Source organism: Phyllobates terribilis, unplaced genomic scaffold (assembly GCF_046119375.1).
Source record: "Phyllobates terribilis strain yellow unplaced genomic scaffold, ASM4611937v1 Scaffold_5__5_contigs__length_657084704, whole genome shotgun sequence".
NCBI lineage: Eukaryota > Metazoa > Chordata > Amphibia > Anura > Dendrobatidae > Phyllobates > Phyllobates terribilis.
Genome location: NW_027362765.1, coordinates 14,192,023 through 14,210,607, shown reverse-complemented (window position 1 = coordinate 14,210,607; position 18,585 = coordinate 14,192,023). Strand labels below are relative to the sequence as shown.

Below are 18,585 nucleotides of genomic sequence, written 5' to 3'. Positions count from 1 at the left end.
CAGACACAAGGCCAGGCCTAAGGTGAGCGGCCCAACAGTCCAGACACGGGGCCAGGCCGAGGAGGCCGGCCCAACAATCCAGATATAGGGCTATGCCCAAGGCAGGCGGCCCAACAGTTCAGACATGGGGCCAGACCCAAAGCGGGCGGTCCAACAGCCCAGACATGGGGCACAGACCCGAGGCAGGCAGCCCAACAGTCCAGACACGGGGCCAGACCTGAGGCCCAAGAGTCCAGACATGGGGCCAGGCCCAAGGTGGGCAGCCCAACAGTCCAGACACGGGGCCAGGCCGAGGAGGCCCAAGAGTCCAGACATGGGGCCAGGCCCAAGGTGGGCGGCCCAACAGTCCAGACACGGGGCCAGACCCGAGGTAGGCAGCCCAACAGTCCAGAGGCGGGCGGCCTAACAGTTGACACGGGGCCAGGCCCAAGGTGGGCAGCCCAACAGTCCAGACACGGTGCCAGGCCAAGGAGGCCCAAGAGTCCAGACATGCGGCCAGGCCCACGGCGGGCGGCCCAACAGTCCAGACACGGGGCCAGACCCGAGGCAGGCAGCCCAACAGTTCGGACACGAGGCCAGACCCAAGGCGGGTTGGCCCAACAGTCCAGACATAGGGCCAGACCTGAGGCGGGCGGCCCAACAGTCCAGACATAGGGCCAGAGCTGAGGCGGGCGGCCCAACAGTCCAGACACAGAGCCGGACCTGAGGTAGGCGGCCCAACAGTCCAGACACAGGGCCAAACTCGAGACTGGCGGCCCAACAGTCCAGACACAGGACCAGGCCCGAGGTTGATGGCCCAACAGTCCAGACATGGGGCTAGGCCCGAAGTGGGTGGCCCAACAGTCCAGACATGGGGCCAGACCCGAGGCGGGCGGCCCAACAGTCCGGACATGGGGCCAGGCCCAAGGCGAGTGCCTAACAGTCCAGACAAGGGGCCAGACCCAAGGTGGGTGGTCCAACAGTCCAGACACGGGGCCGGGCTGAAGAGGCCGGCCGAACAGTCCAGACATGGGGCCAGTCCTGAGGCGGGCAGCCCAACAGTCCAGACACGGGGCCAGACCTGAAGTGGGCGGCCCAAGAGTCTAGACATGGGGCCAGATCGGCGGTGGGTGCCTAACAGTCCAGACACGGGGCCAGGCCCTAGGTGGGTGGCTCAACAGTCCAGACACGGGGCTAGACCCAAGGCAAGCGGCCCAATAGTCCACACACGGCGACAAACCCAAACTGGGTGGCCAATTGATGCAACCTGTGCAGTCAAACAGGGACCCAAGATGTAAAGGCGCCACTACCAGGTGAATTGTGCATTATGATGAGCTATGCCCATATATTGTTCTGATACAGGGGCCCTCTTCTGGCTGTGTCCGCCCCTGACGTACAGATATACAGCAATATGCAGCAGGACAGACGAGATCCAGGGAGATCGCCAGAACTGGGGTCAGGAAGGAATCCCCCCCTCCCCCCCAGGGGGGTTTCTTCGCCTTCCTCTGGATCTTTGGTTCCAGTCGCTCTCATCAGGTCAACAATATCTACAGCAAGTTCTGTGGTCTCCATGGGGCCTGACCTTTAATTTATTAAAGGGCCAGTAATATTTTCATTACAATGTTGCTTATTGCTATTGCAATAAAAAAGAAATACAAATAATATATTCTGTTGTGTGTTTTATTTGTGTGCACTTCACCCAACAGAGAGACAATGATGAGAGTGATCGCTGATGCTCAATATTCCAGAACTAGAACCAAACTTGGCTGATCCGGCATAGAATAAAGTTTCTGATCTGCTATATACATGGTGGCAGCTGCTGCAGGACCAGCGAGTATAGGGGGCGCTATATACATAGAGCAGGTCATATATAACTCTAGGCCAAGTTACATCACCAGTGTTTTGGGGGTCGGTCTCTGTAATGGAAGCACTTATATTGTATTGGTCCTATAAAACACACTACCTGAAAGACCGATGACCAGATCACAGCGAAGCAGAATGCAGGAGACCAAGGAAAATAGGAAAATGGCTAAATAGGTGTCACAGGGTGCAATAAATAGCCATGGGCCCCAAGACAAAACTAGGGCCTCACTCAGAAATTATTATTATTATTATTATTTATTATTATAGCGCCATTTATTCCATGGCGCTTTACATGTGATAGGGATATACATAACAAAAGCATTTACATAATCTTAACAAAACGAGTCAGCGACTGGTACAGGAGGAGCGAGGACCCTGCCCGCGAGGGCTCACAGTCTACGAGGGATGGGTGAGGATACAGTAGGTGAGGGTAGAGCTGGTCGTGCAGTGGTGTTTACTGCAGGTTGTAGGCTTGTCGGAAGAGGTGGGTCTTCAGGTTCCTTTTGAAGGTTTCCACGGTCGGCGAGAGTCTGATATGTTGGGGTAGAGAGTTCCAGAGTGAACACAATAGCCCATTTACCAAGGCCATCTATAGGTAGCAGAACAGATACTTGGAGGGATTTGTGCCAAATGTTGCACCTATTTATTAGAATAGGATAGATACATGATTCCTGTTAAAGTGAATCTGTCAGCAAGTTTTCTTATGTAATCTGAGAGAATCATGGTGTAGGGGCAGAGAGCCTGATTCCAGCGATGTATCAATTACTGGACTGCTTGGTGTAGTTTTGATAGAATCCCTGCTTTCTATGTCGTAAATGAAGCAGTGCTCAGAATGTTAAGCCCTGTGTAACCCCGCCCACGCTCGATTGGCAGCCTCCTGTGTACAAACTGCAAATCAGTGGTGAGGGCGGGGTTACACAGATTAGCCTGACTGGCCTGTACCTGAGACCTAGTCAGGCAGTGATAATCTCCTGCTGATAAAATACTGATTGTATTGAAACTACAACACACAGCCTAATAAGTGACACATCCCTGGAATCAGGATACCTTGCTCTACATTATGCTGCTCTCAGATTAAGTAGCAAAAACCTGCTGACAGATTCCCTTTAATCATGTACATGTCCTGTTTGGTATCTCCCAGAGCAAAGTCATCAGTGTCGCTCACCACCAATGCAGAGGTGAGTGGCGCTGGACAACCTCTTTATGTCCAATAATTACCTGCAGAGCTGGCATCCATCAGATGAGATGTACACACATCTGTCTGACAGGTGGGTGGAGACGAATTGGTTAATATATCCCACTCTTAGCCCACTTGGCTAAAAAGATGATTTCCATCCAGGAAAAAGGGACAAGGGGCAGGAACACGGGACAAGGGGCAGGAACACAAGAAAAGCAACGCTGGATTCAGAACAGCTGCATTTACACCAGGTAAAAAATTACATCGTTATGGAAAGTGACAGGCTCTCTTTAAAGGGATTTCTGAAGACTGAGAACACCTCCCACACCGGAAATGGATGACCCCCATCTCTGGTTTACTCTATTATCACTGGCCATTAATGGGAAAAGCATGGAGATGGGACCAGGGACGTACATAGGAATCATGGGGCCCCATAGCAGAAGTTCTAATTGTTCTCAAATGAAAATAATTGTCTGTATCACAGAAGAGCAGATCTCACAACTTTCCAACCTTTACACAGTAATGTTCCTCCTGCTTAAGTCCTAGATTCCTCTTTCATCGCCCCATAAAATGTGATGCCAACAAAAGTGCCCCCCATACACAGTATGATGGTGAATTCCTCCACATGCTCAGTATAATGACCCTACTGTATCCCACCTCAACTCCAAAGGCAAAGTATGGTGACCCCAAAACAGTATGATCCCCCAACTGTGACCCCCACACAGCCCTCCATGCAGTATGATGGCCCCACACACTCCACAGAGTATAATGCACTCGTCATGGTCTGCCACACAGTATACTGCACTCGCCATGGTCCTCCACACAGTATAATGTAGTCGCCATGGTCCCCCACAGAGTATAATGCACTCGCCATGGTCTTCCACACAGTATAATGCACTCCCCATGGTCCTCCACACAGTATAATGCGCTCGCCATGGTCCTCCACACAGTATACTGCACTCGCCATGGTCCTCCACATAGTATAATGCACTCTCCATGGTCCTCCACAGAATATAATGCACTCGCCATGGTCTTCCACACTGTATAATGCACTCTCCATGGTCCTCCACACAGTATAATGCGCTCGCCATGGTTCTCCACACAGTATAATGCACTCGCCATGGTCCTCCACACAGTATAATGCACTCGCCATGGTCCTCCACACAGTATAATGCACTCGCCATGGTCCTCCATACAGTATAATGCACTTGCCATGGTCCTCCACACAGTATAAGACACTCGCCATACAGAATACTGGCCCCCAAATAGTCCTCCCTCCAGTATACTGGCCCCCATATAGTCCTCCATACAGTATACTGGCCCCACATAGTCCTCCATACAGAATACTGGCCCCCATATAGTCCACCATACAGAATACTGGCCCCCATATAGTCCTCCATACAGTATACTGGCCCCCATTTAGTCCTCTATACAGTATACTGGCCCCCATATAGTCCTCAATACAGAATACTGGCCCCCATATAGTCCTCCATACAGAATACTGGCTCCCATATAGTCCTCCATACAGTATACTGGCCCCCATATAGTCCTCCATACAGTATACTGGCCCCCATATAGTCCTTCACACAGTGTATGGGCCCCCATATAGTTCTCCATACAGAATACTGGCCCCCATATAGTCCTCCAAAGACATCATCACGCCCTATGACCTGAGACATCACAGCAGAGGACGCAGAAGACACCGGAGCTGCAGAGGCAATGGGAGAGGTAAGTATTGTTCCAGGGCCCTGAGTGGAGCCGGGGGACCCCCGCCTGCTCAGGGACCTGGCTCTTGCCCGGGTGCTGACGCCGGGCCTGGGAGGGGGGCCTGTTGCAGGGGCGGCAGGGGCTCTGATGCGGAGCGTACCCGGTGCAGGTGACTGCTATGGGGCCCCCCAGCTCACGGGCCCCATAGCAGTCGCGTGGCCTGCCACCATTGGTGGTATGCCACTGGATGGGACCAGTCGTGTGCATGGTCCTCACATACAAAGGGTGCAAAAAGCTGAAGGGGCTGGTATCTACTATAGACATGTTGTGGGGCCACACGTCAACTAGTCTATAAACCTCCTGCAATCAGCAGCAGACCAAAGACAAGTGTGAAGCATTGTGGTCCGTGTGCATTACCTACATCCCATTAGTTATTCATTTGTGGGGATAATTTGGGGCACTGCTGGTTCTAGTGTCTCAATAGGCCCAAAGGAATCCCTGATTGGTTTAGAAATGGGCGTCCACTATGGTTACATGAAGTCCCCCACAACCAAAATACCTATACACAATAGATGAAAGTTGGAAAGTCTTGCCCTGTTGAACACTACACCTGACTTGAGGTTGTCCAATGTTCTTGCTTCTCTAGGGCTCTTTTCAGATATTCATTACACCAGTTCCCCAGAATACCAAAGCCAGGGTGGAAGACCGGGAGCCCCTGTGGTGGTCATAACTGCGGCAGTCCAGGGGCAATACTCCACAACAACAGTCCCCTGAGGTGGTGTAGGATGTAAGGACCCATTCACACTACATTCAGCGGTGCATTCATGTCTTTATGCAAAGCTTACAACTGAATCCCTCTTCAGAGAAAAAGAGGACTTGAACTCTACAGCGCCACCTATTGGAAGCAGCAATCCTACAAGTCACAATCAACCCTTAAACGAGTCGTGCAATATGACTTAGGATAAAAGCCAAATCAGAATCTCAATTTGCAGACACGGTGTTTCGGGCTGTTGGCCCTCGTCAGTGCAAAGTATGAGAACTGATTTGGCTAGGTGAGAGGCTCTGGACTGAGGTCTAAGGGGTTACGTTTCTCCTTGTGGAGAGTGACATACCGCCTCTATTATGTCAAGGTAAGGAGGCTTATTCACCGTTCAAACAGGTGCAATTAATACAGTTAATGAGTGTGGAGTAGGAGGGCTTCTTAAAGAAAAACTAACAGGTCTGTGATAGATAGAATTTTTGCTGGTTGGTAGGTGATCAAATACTCTCCATTCTTTGTAGGTGGGAAAACTTGCAAAATCGGCAGAGTATCAAAACTTATTTTCCCCACTGTATATGTTGCCCCAGATGACACCAATTATGTTTGATCCACAAGTCCAATGAAGTCAAACTTCAACTAGAGGGTAACTAACACAGTGCAGAAGCTTTACATGGACGGAGGTTGTGCTCCATATAGGACAACTTAAAAGCTGCTCAACAACTACACAGAAGAAATAATAAGCTTCTGTCCCTAATTCTGTACGACCGGTGCCTAATTCACAGCCGCAATCTGTGCTGCCCTTTATCCAAACTACAGTTTTGAGTGGATTTTGCATATAAAAAAATGACTCCCCAGCAACAATCTATTTGCAAAATAAAATTTCTGCGTTTGGCGTTGGCAAAAAGAAATATGAAGCCTTGAAGGTTGTCAGCGGCCAACTACAGATTGTCAGCTCCTATTCCCAGGTGTTTATGGGCCACCGGCACCAGATCTTTCCTGTAGAAGACTAAGGGGACCTCAGATGTCAGACAGTATCGGGGTTTGCAGGACAATCAGCAGTACAAGGTCGGCCATAATGTGGAGGGCTGGCTGGTAACATGCGTTGTGTGTGTAGTTTGGCTGGTGGCTGATGACTCCTTCTTTATTTAGCTTAATAACCTTGTATCTGCTGTCAATGAGGCGCCCGTCATGGTATGAACCGATGGGCCACTGCCAGGTGCACCTGGCTGCCATAGGCCCCTATATTCTCCCAATACAGCAGCGTTACCTTTTCCCTCTCAGAGGACGAGCTGCTCCCAAAGAATTAGTAATTAGCGTTTGTAAGATTCAGATGATTTTCTCCTGTAGTTACAAATTACATTTGGGAGAATTGACCATTAGATCACTGGTAGAGTTAGCAAATGGCAATATATTTTCAATGACTTTTCCTGGGCTTTCCCATGATTTCATTGTTAATTGGACTGTTCATCCTGAGCTACCTGGTTCTTAGATACAATGTCAAAACTACAGGGTGGGCCATTTATATGGATACACCTAAATTAAATGGGAATGGTTGGTGATATCAACTTCCTGTTTGTGGCACAGTATATGAGAGGGGGAAAACTTTTCCAGATGGGTGGTGACCATGGTGGCCATTTTGGATCCAACTTTATTTTTTTCAATGGGAAGAGGGTCATGTGACATATCAAACTTATTGAGAATTTCATAAGAAAAACTTATAAAATGTGTTCAAAGTGCTGCCCATTGTGTTGGATTGTCAATGCAACCCTCTTCTCCCACTCTTGACACACTGATAGCAACACCGCACAAGAAATGTTAGCACAGGCTTCCAGTATCCGTTGTTTCAGATGCTGCTCATCTCGTATCTTCACAGCATAGACAATTGCCTTCAGATGACCCCAAAGATAAAAGTCTAAGGGGGTCAGATCGGGAGACCTTGGTGACCATTCAACTGGCCCACGACGACCAATCCACTTTCCAGGAAACTGTTCATGTAGGAATGCTCGGACCTGACACCCATAATGGGGCAACAGTGTTCCTTCCATAGATGTGAATGCGTTTAGAAACACATAATACCATGAATGGCAAGAAGAAGAAACAAATCAATTTTGGAACAAATCAAACCAAACGGGTCACTCGAAGTAAGGATCACCAAGCTATGACTAGAACAACAGAGCGAAGAGGAAGACTATCATCCGTAGCGTGATATCATCTCATCACGCTACGGACGTCGTCAGAGAGCACCGCAGAGGGTTGGAGGACGCAGGAGGAGCAGCAGCTGCCAGGAGACGGTAAACTTAGCTAGGGGTTGGTAGCTCTTGGTCTGGAAATGGGGCAGCCTGAGGGGAAGTCTGGCTGTGGAGATAGGGCAGCCTAAGGGGCAAGTCTTGCTGGGGAAATGGGGCAACATGAAGGGAAGTTTGACTGGGGAAATGGGGCAGCATGAGGGGAAAGTCTGGCTGGGGAAATGGGGCAGTATGAGGGGCAAGTCTGGCTGGGGAGATGGGGCAGGGTAAAAAGGGGGCTCAACATTGAGTAAAATAATAGTGAGGGGTCAGCATGAAGGAAACAATGTGCAGGGCATTGTCCATTAAGGATGAAAATGTGGTGGGTATAACTTATAAGCGAGGACAGTGGTGGTTGGTTTACTAAGCCGTACAGCACTGTGGTGGTCATAGTATAAAAGGGGGGACGGTATTGTGGGAATCTTTTATAGGAGAGGACAATGTGGACACTATGTAACATAAGAGGGACAATGTGGGGATCATTATTTGTGCAGGGAGCACAGTGAGGGGCAATTATTTATTCAGGGGCACAGCATAGAGCGCATGTATAGGGCACAGTGTAGAGCGCATGTAGAGGCACAGCATTGGTGGTTATATTTATTCAGGAGCATAATAATGATATTGTTATCTTTAAAGGCACCGTGTGGGGATGTGCTGCAGAAGACCGGAGAAGATGGAAGTCTGCAGAGACGAGCTGTGGATGAGAAAACTCATCATGGCGTCTGGTCAAGATGAAGACTAAAGAATGAGAAGAAATCCAATTAGAGAAGATGTCACCTATAACGTACTTAGATACTGTATAAGCTGCATTTTCACTGGCTAATTGAATTTCCATCTTTAAACCGCTGATCTGCTATATGAAGCCGAAGCTGTGATTGCACCTTCATGTGCACAGAATGATCATGATCGTCCTGTGCTCATAAGAAGAATAGCAGTACATGTTTATACAGGATGATGTGCTGCAGAGAATGATGATATTTAAGAGCAAGAATCATTTCACCCCACAAACACACATTTTGCTTGTGCATCGAGCGTTTGACGGCCTCTGCAGAAAGGCCGATCTTCCATTTCCTCTTTATCAGCCGCAGTGTAATTGCACCTTAAAGAGTATTGATTGGGATGTGGCCAAAACTAGCTGAGGCGCGCTACACATCTGTCCATCTTTTTCTTCTTCAAAAGTTGGGAGGTATGCACACGGCTCCACTCCGTACACCTCGTACACACACGGCTCCGCTCCGTACACCTCGTACACATACGGCTCCGCTCCGTACACCTCGTACACACACGACTCCGCTCCGTACGCCTCGTACACGCACGGCTCCGCTCCGTACACCTCGTACACGCACGGCTCCGCTCCGTACACCTCGTACACGCGCGGCTCCGCTCCGCACACCTCGTACACGCGCGGCTCCGCTCCGTACACACTCGGCTCCGCTCCGTACACCTCGTACACACACGACTCCGCTCCATACGCCTTGTACACGCACGGCTCCGCTCCGTACACACAAGACTCCGCTCCGTACACGCGCGGCTCCGCTCCGTCCACCTCGTACACACGCGGCTCCGCTCCGTACACCTCGTACACACGCGGCTCTGCTCCGTACAACTCGTACACACACGGCTCTGCTCCGTACACCTCGTACACACACGGCTCTGCTCCGTACAACTCGTACACACACGGCTCCGCTCCGTACACCTTACATTTTGCATGTACATCAATTTACGTTTCAGTTCAGACTCCAAGGTTTTTTCTTTGCAGTTTGTTGTGCATTTAAGGGTGTGGCTGCCCTTTGTCTGAGCTGAAAGGTTCATTCTGCCTCTCAGGTCTATGCATCTACTACGGGTACAGTCTCTCTGCCCTTATCCATATTTATGTCACTTGACAAATGGTAAGGTTTTAATATTAGAGTTAGCACTGTCCCATAAGGGTTACCGTGAAGAGGCGGGATAGCTTTTACATTATTTTGATCAAAATTATTTTAACTAAATACCCTTCATTATTTATCATTATTTTTGCATTGTGCGATTTATCCATTTACTTCCAGTTATTTGGGTATTTTGCTTGCTTTTGGTTTTTCTCCGTACACCTCGTACACACACGGCTAAGCACGCCTCGTACACGCGCGGCTCTGCTCCGTACACGCGCGGCTCCGCTCCGTACACGCGCGGCTCCGCTCCGTACACGCGCGGCTCCGCTCCGTACACGCGCGGCTCCGCTCCGTACACGCGCGGCTCCGCTCCGTACACGCGCGGCTCCGCTCCGTACACCTCGTACACACGCGGCTCCGCTCCGTACTCCTCGTACACACGCGGCTCCGCTCCGTACTCCTCGTACACACGCGGCTCCGCTCCGTACGCCTCGTACACACCCGGCTCCGCTCCGTACGCCTCGTACACACCCGGCTCCGCTCCGTACGCCTCGTACACACCCGGCTCCGCTCCGTACGCCTCGTACACACCCGGCTCCGCTCCGTACGCCTCGTACACACCCGGCTCCGCTCCGTACGCCTCGTACACACCCGGCTCCGCTCCGTACGCCTCGTACACACCCGGCTCCGCTCCGTACGCCTCGTACACACCCGGCTCCGCTCCGTACGCCTCGTACACACCCGGCTCCGCTCCGTACGCCTCGTACACACCCGGCTCCGCTCCGTACGCCTCGTACACACCCGGCTCCGCTCCGTACGCCTCGTACACACGCGCCTCCGCTCCGTACGCCTCGTACACACGCGCCTCCGCTCCGTACGCCTCGTACACACGCGCCTCCGCTCCGTACGCCTCGTACACACGCGCCTCCGCTCCGTACGCCTCGTACACACGCGCCTCCGCTCCGTACGCCTCGTACACACGCGCCTCCGCTCCGTACGCCTCGTACACACGCGCCTCCGCTCCGTACGCCTCGTACACACGCGCCTCCGCTCCGTACGCCTCGTACACACGCGCCTCCGCTCCGTACGCCTCGTACACACGCGGCTCTGCTCCGTACGCCTAGTACACACGCGGCTCTGCTCCGTACGCCTCGTACACGCGCGGCTCTGCTCCGTACACCTCGCACACGCGCGGCTCCGCTCCGTACGCCTCGTACACGCGCGGCTCCGCTCCGTACGCCTCGTACACACGCGGCTCCGCTCCGTACGCCTAGTACACACGCGGCTCCGCTCCGTACGCCTCGTACACACGCGGCTCCGCTCCGTACGCCTAGTACACACGCGGCTCCGCTCCGTACGCCTCGTACACACGCGGCTCCGCTCCGTACGCCTAGTACACACGCGGCTCCGCTCCGTACGCCTCGTACACACGCGGCTCCGCTCCGTACACCTCGTACACACGCGGCTCTGCTCCGTACACCTCGTACACACGCGGCTCTGCTCCGTACACCTCGTACACACACGGCTCCGCTCCGTACACCTCGTACACACGCGGCTCTGCTACATCCACACTGTAAACCCCTCCTGACCCCACACATAAACTTCAGCTCATCCAGCACCATGACAACCAGCACAGCAGAGTCCTGCATCCACTGAGGCCCCTGATCATGTGACCCCTGACTCCTCCCCTCCTGTGACCTCATCACAGCTCCTGTGCGCACAGAGCAGCCATATATGTGGTGGCGGCTCTGCAGGTGGAGGTATGTGGAGATCCCTCATTACTATTAACCCCCTCAGTGCTGAGACTCTTTTGGGGTCTTGTGTTGCCCCTTTATAAGAATCATAAGGTTTTTGTTCTGTTTCCTGTAATAGATACATACGACCCAACTATAGAGACAGAAAGGGAGGAAACTTATTGTTCTCATAGTACAGGACCCCTTTACTGCCCCACAGTGTAATGCCCCCATTATGCCCCTTATGCAGGATATATGATGCCCCACACAGTGTAATGCCCCCATTATGCCCCTTATGCAGGATGTATGATGCCCCCCACAGTGTAATGCCCCCATTATGCCCCTTATGCAGGATGTATGATGCCCCCCACAGTGTAATGCCCCCATTATGCCCCTTATGCAGTATGTATGATGCCCCCACACAGTGTAATGCCCCCATTATGCCCCTTATGCAGGATGTATGATGCCCACACAGTGTAATGCCCCCATTATGCTCCTTATGCAGTATGTATGATGCCCCCCACACAGTGTAATGCCCCCATTATGCTCCTTATGCAGTATGTATGATGCCCCCCACAGTGTAATGCCCCCATTAGGCCCCTTATGGAGGATGTATGATGCCCCCACACAGTGTAATGCCCCCATTATGCCCCCTATGCAGGATGTATGATGCCCCCATTATGCTCCTTATGCAGTATGTATGATGCCCCCACACAGTGTAATGCCCCTTATGCAGTGTGTATGATGCCCCCACACAGTGTAATGCCCCCATTATGCCCCTTATGCAGTGTGTATGATGCCCCCACACAGTGTAATGCCCCCATTATGCCCCTTATGCAGGATGTATGATGCCCCCCACAGTGTAATGCCCCCATTAGGCCCCTTATGGAGGATGTATGATGCCCCCACACAGTGTAATGCCCCCATTATGCCCCCTATGCAGGATGTATGATGCCCCAATTATGCTCCTTATGCAGTATGTATGATGCCCCCACACAGTGTAATGCCCCTTATGCAGTGTGTATGATGCCCCCACACAGTGTAATGCCCCCATTATGCCCCTTATGCAGTGTGTATGATGCCCCCACACAGTGTAATGCCCCCATTATGCCCCTTATGCAGGATGTATGATGTCCCCACACAGTGTAATGCCCCCATTATGCCCATTATGCAGTATGTATGGTGCCCCCACACAGTGTAATGCCCCCATTATGCCCCTTGTGCAGTATATATGATGCTCCCTACACAGTGTAATGCCCCCATTATGCCCCTTATGCAGGATGTATGATGCCCCCACACAATGCAATGCCCCCATTATGCCCCTTATGCACTATGTATGATGCCCCCACACAGTGTAATGTTCACACAGTACTGTTATCCCCACCACACACAGTATAATGTTCCCACAGTATCTCCTGATGTCCTACGGTTAGAATAAGTCTTGAGATTTTACAGTTGGTATAATCCCTCTGGAAAATTGTTTTCCCTCTGCTTGCTCCCCTACATGTATACCCTCGAGCATGTATACATGCATGTGGGGGAGCAGGCCTTACTAGATAGCGCTGATTGGTCACTCCCCTACATTTAAGATGTCTCTCTTTTAAATCAATCCACGCCTCCTGACGAAGCCGCTTCTGGCGAAACGCGCGTTGAGGCTTTCTGTGCATCCCCAGCATCTCCTTCCACGCTCCCAGCACTATTGCCATGACTCAAGTTAATGGACACATAAAGATTACTTCAGATAGACCTACTCAAGCTATTGTGGACGATTGTCCAGTATTTACAAATTATTAATATTGTATTGGTAGTCTTACTGATTGATTATAGTGCACTGTATATTTAAAGCACTTGCACTTTATGCAATGAGCACCCCTTAAAGCCTACTTCTAGTGCTATCACACGCTCTGAGAAATTGAGATTTGTGCATGGGTATACTACTCTATGCTTATATATACATGCTCAGGCCCCACTTATTCATCAAATATTTCTCTATAATTGTATCACTACCTCTATTATATACTAATATTATTTTACAGTTGCCCATCAATATAATACATATCCTTGATCATTGGCATTGTATATCTCTCATCTGGAAGTTGAGGATATTTTGTCTAGCTCACTGAGTGAAATTTTTTCATTGACTCCATGCAGGGGATGTTGGTATCTTTTAGAAGTTTTTTTTTCCATCATACTTTTACTTTTTAGCCATATCTCTCCTATTTGTCACTCCCTTAGTATTTTGTACTATGTATAAATTTTTAATTTTTATTAAATAAAGGTTATTCGTATTTTTGAATTCCTTGGTGGTTGCCTGTATTAATAACTTTTTATCCTATTCATGACTAGCAGTAGTCTTTGCAACCGATGGTGTTATGCTCTATTCCATTTATTCTTATCTTTTTTTGGTTATGCTATTTAGTCAGGGATTCTTTTGGACCACGTATACTTTTGGTCCTTCTTTAGATTATATATACTTACTAGATATCGAGGCTTTGTACAGTAATATACTGCATGAGGCTGGTATCAGAGGAGTAAGACATTTCTTGAAATTGAGATCAGTAGAGTGTAGTAGACATAATGACTTCATGGAGAATCTTCTAAAATTCACTCTTACTCATTACGTCTTTCTTTTTGACAGGAAGTACTTCCACCAGCTCAGGGGTACTGCGATGGGGAGCCCCTGTACCCCCTCATCTGCTAACCTATTCCTGGGCTGGTGGGAGGAAACCACAATATTCAGGGATGGTCATAAGTGATGATATCCATATGTTGGGGTATGATATAGATATATTGACGACACTTTTATCATCTGATCATGGACGAGTGAACAATTTCTTGAATTTGTCAGGGAACTCAACATCAATAGAGTGGGCCTTAGATTTATATCAGAGTTTAATTATTACCAGTTGCCTTTCCTGGATGTAATAATCAAGAAAGATTGGAATGGGACCCTAGGAACACACATCTACCATAAACGTACAAGCACTAATAAACTATTGAAGTGAGATAGTCACCACCCCATCCTCCTAAAAGGAATACCCAAGGGTCAGTTTTTTAAGATCAATAAGTAATTGTTCAAATTTCACATTTTAATATACAGGCAATAGACATGTACACTAGATTCAGGGAAAAAGGTACCCACAGTACATTTTGGATTCCACACAATCGTTTGCAGAAAAACGGGAAAGACAGACACTCCTCCATACCTAACCAAGAGAGCAAGAAAAAGATGGGATAACACGAGTAATAGGAATTTATGACAATCAGAGCGACCTTATCTTTAATATCCTCAGAATACATTGGTATATACTTGTGGTCGACCTGGACCTGAGAGTGCTGTGGGATCTACTCCCACAATAACTTTCAGAAGGGGTCGATCTAGTGTATGAGATGTGGGTGGAAACAGTGTCTCACTATCAGCTCAACAATAGCTACAAATGTGATCTTATAGGAATGCTGAGAGATAGGCTGTGTGCCCACTATGCGTTTTCCAAGCGTTTATGCTGCGGAATTTCCGCAGCGGAAACGCTTGGGAAACGCTTGGTAATCCGCCCCCCCATGGTCCCCAATGACAAGCCGCACTGTCAATGCCCATGCTGCGGATTTTTCCGCAGCGTTTATGCTGCGCTCAAAAATCCGCAGCATGTCCATTAATTTTGCGGACACGCAGCGTAATCGCTGCCATTGACTTGCATTGAAACGCATATAATCCGTGTCAGTACATTTGTACACATGGATTATATGCGTTTCTATGTGCGGATGGTACCCAAGTCTGGTGGAGAGACGATTCTCATCCAGACCTGGGTACCATTGTACCTGTAAAAAAAAGAATAAAATAAAAAATAATGATTATATTTACCTTCTGATGGCCTGCGCAGCGCTTGTTCTCCTTTGCCGGCAGATCGCGAAGGACTATAGGACCTGCGCTGACGTCACAGTCATGTGACGGCAGGTCTTTCAGTACAGGGCATTGCGATCTCCCGACTGCCAGCACAGGAGCGCAGAAGACTCCGAGGGCCATCGGAAGGTAAGTATAGATTTATTTTTTTATTTTTAAACATTCTTTGCAGTCACACTATATAAATCCATGCTGTTTGCATGGATTTATATAGTGTGACCAAGTTGTCAAGCACTTTTCAAGTGATGCTAAGATCGCTTGGAAAGCGTTTGACACCTGCATGTGGAAATGCATGTGAAGAACGCTTCACTTCCGCATGTATTTGGCAGGAAAAACGCATGTACACTCCGCATGTACAATCTGCATGCGTTTTTTCTGCCAGGGAGATGCAGAAATGCTGCAGAAATTTTCTGCTTCATTTGTGCATCGTGGGCACATAGCCTTAAGGAGCATTTTTAATAAATGAAGGAGCTAAAGCAGTTTATTATATGAATTGTTTAGGGTGATATCTGATCGAGTCCCAGAGAATATACTTCTAATGGGGATTGATTGAAAGTGTATGGGATTAGGCATCATGAATTAAGTAGCTTATTTTAAAGGGAACCTGTCACCCCCTGGTAGTTATCAGACCTCTACTATGGGCATACAGGTGATAGAAATGTAAATCTATACTTACCTGTATGGCCCATATTACAGGTGTGATTGCAGAGAAATGTCTTTTTATGAAATCCTTTTTCATATGCCTGGCGCCCAGGGGACACCAAGAAATCCCCGCCTATCTGCTTAATTTCTATATTCCCCCCCTGCACTTCACAGGGCCCTGTGACATGCACTCTTCTCGTTCACATCCCGCGCACGCACAGTGCTCCTATAACTTTAGGCGTGTTTTTTTTCCTCCTTGCCCTATGTTACACTGCTGTGCTTTAGTGCAAACAACAATTCATTGTTTCAGAACTGTACTTTTTTTTTTTTACTACAGATGTATTTAAAATATGACTTTTATTAAATAACCAATAAAATACAAAAAAACACACATCACCCAGGTGAAAAACACATATAAAAAAGGGGGAACTAATTGTCACTAGAACTCACTCAAGCTCAACCCTACCTGGCAGCGGAGGTTGGCACCCTTAATCCTACGCCAGTGAAGCCCCCGCTCTTCGGTGGCTGTCCCTTCTAGCCCTGTACGGCCCTAATACTAGAGGGATACAAAAAAGATACCAAAAGCTATAACCATATATCCCTGTTTTGTTGATGTCTGGTTATTGCAGGGTATACATGGAAAAAGTACTGGTGCTATAAACTTTAAAGACTGGTTTTTGAAGACAATAATGTCTATAAAGTGCTGGTGCTAAAAGTGTCTGGAACACTATCTATTAATACACCATTTGGTTGAATGAAGATATAGATAGAGCCTATGGTGCCTCTAGTGATTTCTTAATCTGATAATTCACCAGCTAATGGTATATAGATGGCACATAAAACACTTTTCGGTCAGCATGAGTGAGTTGTAAACCAGGTAGCCATGCATCACACTATCATGCCAGGACCCTTAACATCTATTTCAGATAGGAGGCAGGCAGGCCTTATCAAGGAAATGGAGTGGTCATATCCCTTATGTCACTCCTAAACTGCCCCTGCCTGACAGTGGAGGTTGACACCCTTTTATACTCCGCAGTTGTGCCCCCACTCCTCAGCGGCTATCCCTGCTTGCCCTATCTGGCCCTATTTATGATATGCAGATGAGGCAGGGTATGTTTGACTATTTGGATCACTATCCATTACAGTATAACATCATGGCTATGCTTATATATAAATCAATTGCATGAACAAGGCCTCAATAAACAACTTGTCAACAGTTCAATGTGAATTTACATAAACAAGTCTTAGGCTATGTGCCCACGTAGCAGATTTGATGCAGAGCGTTTTTGCCTCTCTCTGGCAGAAAAAAACGCATGCAGATTTACATGCGTTTTTTCTGCCAGTGAGAAGCGTTTACATGCTTTTTTTTCAAGCACTTTTCCAAGCGATTTTGAGCATCACTTAATAGTAAATGAAAGGCTAGGGCCTGTTAATATCATGACCCAATGCAAATAATAATCACTTAGGCAATTCATATGTGAAGTGTAAGCTTCATATCTGTATCTGTTTCCAACACGTAATGGTGCAGAACAGAGACTGCAAATTGGGTACGGTGGATATTGGGCATTTTAATCACACAGGTCTGCAAAAAATAAAATTTCAAGAGTTGTTTTGGTTATTCCACGTAATCTTTATGTTTTTTGGTGCGCTGAATCCGAAAATTACCTCAGTTTTGTCATAGGACATCACGTTTTCTGTCAATTTAGGTAACTATTAGTAATGAGCGAGCACTAAAATGCTCAAGCACTCGTTCGAGTTGAGAAAATTGGCATGCTCGAGTGCTCTGTCTGAGCAACGAGCCCAATGTAAGTCTATGGGAAACTCGAGCATTTTTCTGGGGGTTCCCCCGGCGGCCTGTAGAGGGCCTAAAAATTGCCCAAATCGATGGGAACAGTGCTCAAATGACATGGGAACAGCATGGGGAAGACATCTCTGACTCCCAGGTCACTGCTGTGAACAATGTTGTTAGAGTATTATGCCACTTTTACGGACTCACAATAAAACATACAAAAACGAAACCAAAATGGATTTTCCTGGGTAAAATGTTCAGGAACATCCTTTCCAGGGTAATGACTTGTATATAAGGCAAAATAAATAAACAAAAATACTACTCCACACCTTCACATGTATCATTTTTGATGCGTTTTTGCACTTTTACATTGTTTTCAATGGTGAAAAATACATTCACTGGTAAATGTCATTTTAACATTTTACTACCTTATCTGGCCATGTGGTGTGCCAGACATGATCTGACACACCCTGTTTCATTTATGAAGAAGGGACTCTGAAAGTCACAAAGCCTATTTTCTAGGGCCATCAGGCAGCCCTTACTATTAAAGAGCCCGCAGTCGGCACTTTACTGTTATTAGAGGCCATCAGCCGGCTATGCTTTGTTGTTCCCATTTAATTATTAAAGAGTGGGTCACCTATACTGTTATTGTGTATGCAGTGACTGCAAGGGCTGCCAAAAATTTTGATGCACCCCAATACCCCTTTGAAGAGACATAGAGGAGGGCCTCAGTAAAAAAAAATGTTCCCATTATAAAAGAATGGGTCTCCTATAGTGGTAATGCCCATGCAGTGAATGCAACGGCTGCCTAAATTTGGGAAATACCCCACTACCAATTTGAAGACACTGAGGTGGGCTTCAGCAACAACATGTTCCCATTAGAA

At 48.2% G+C, this 18,585-nt stretch overlaps 1 protein-coding gene across 2 annotated transcripts in view; it reads left to right on the top strand.

Moving 5' to 3' along the window:
* LOC141270496 (uncharacterized) overlaps positions 1-18,585 on the top strand; it is a 462,326-nt gene that overhangs the window by 353,213 nt on the left and 90,528 nt on the right. The window contains exon 1 of one of the 2 annotated variants that reach the window (XM_073680501.1): positions 11,333-11,399. The exons of the other annotated variant lie outside the window; for it this stretch is intronic. The gene's annotated coding sequence lies outside the window, so the exon portion shown is untranslated. Of the gene's footprint in view, positions 1-11,332; positions 11,400-18,585 lie in introns of those variants that run through there. 2 annotated transcript variants of the gene reach the window in all.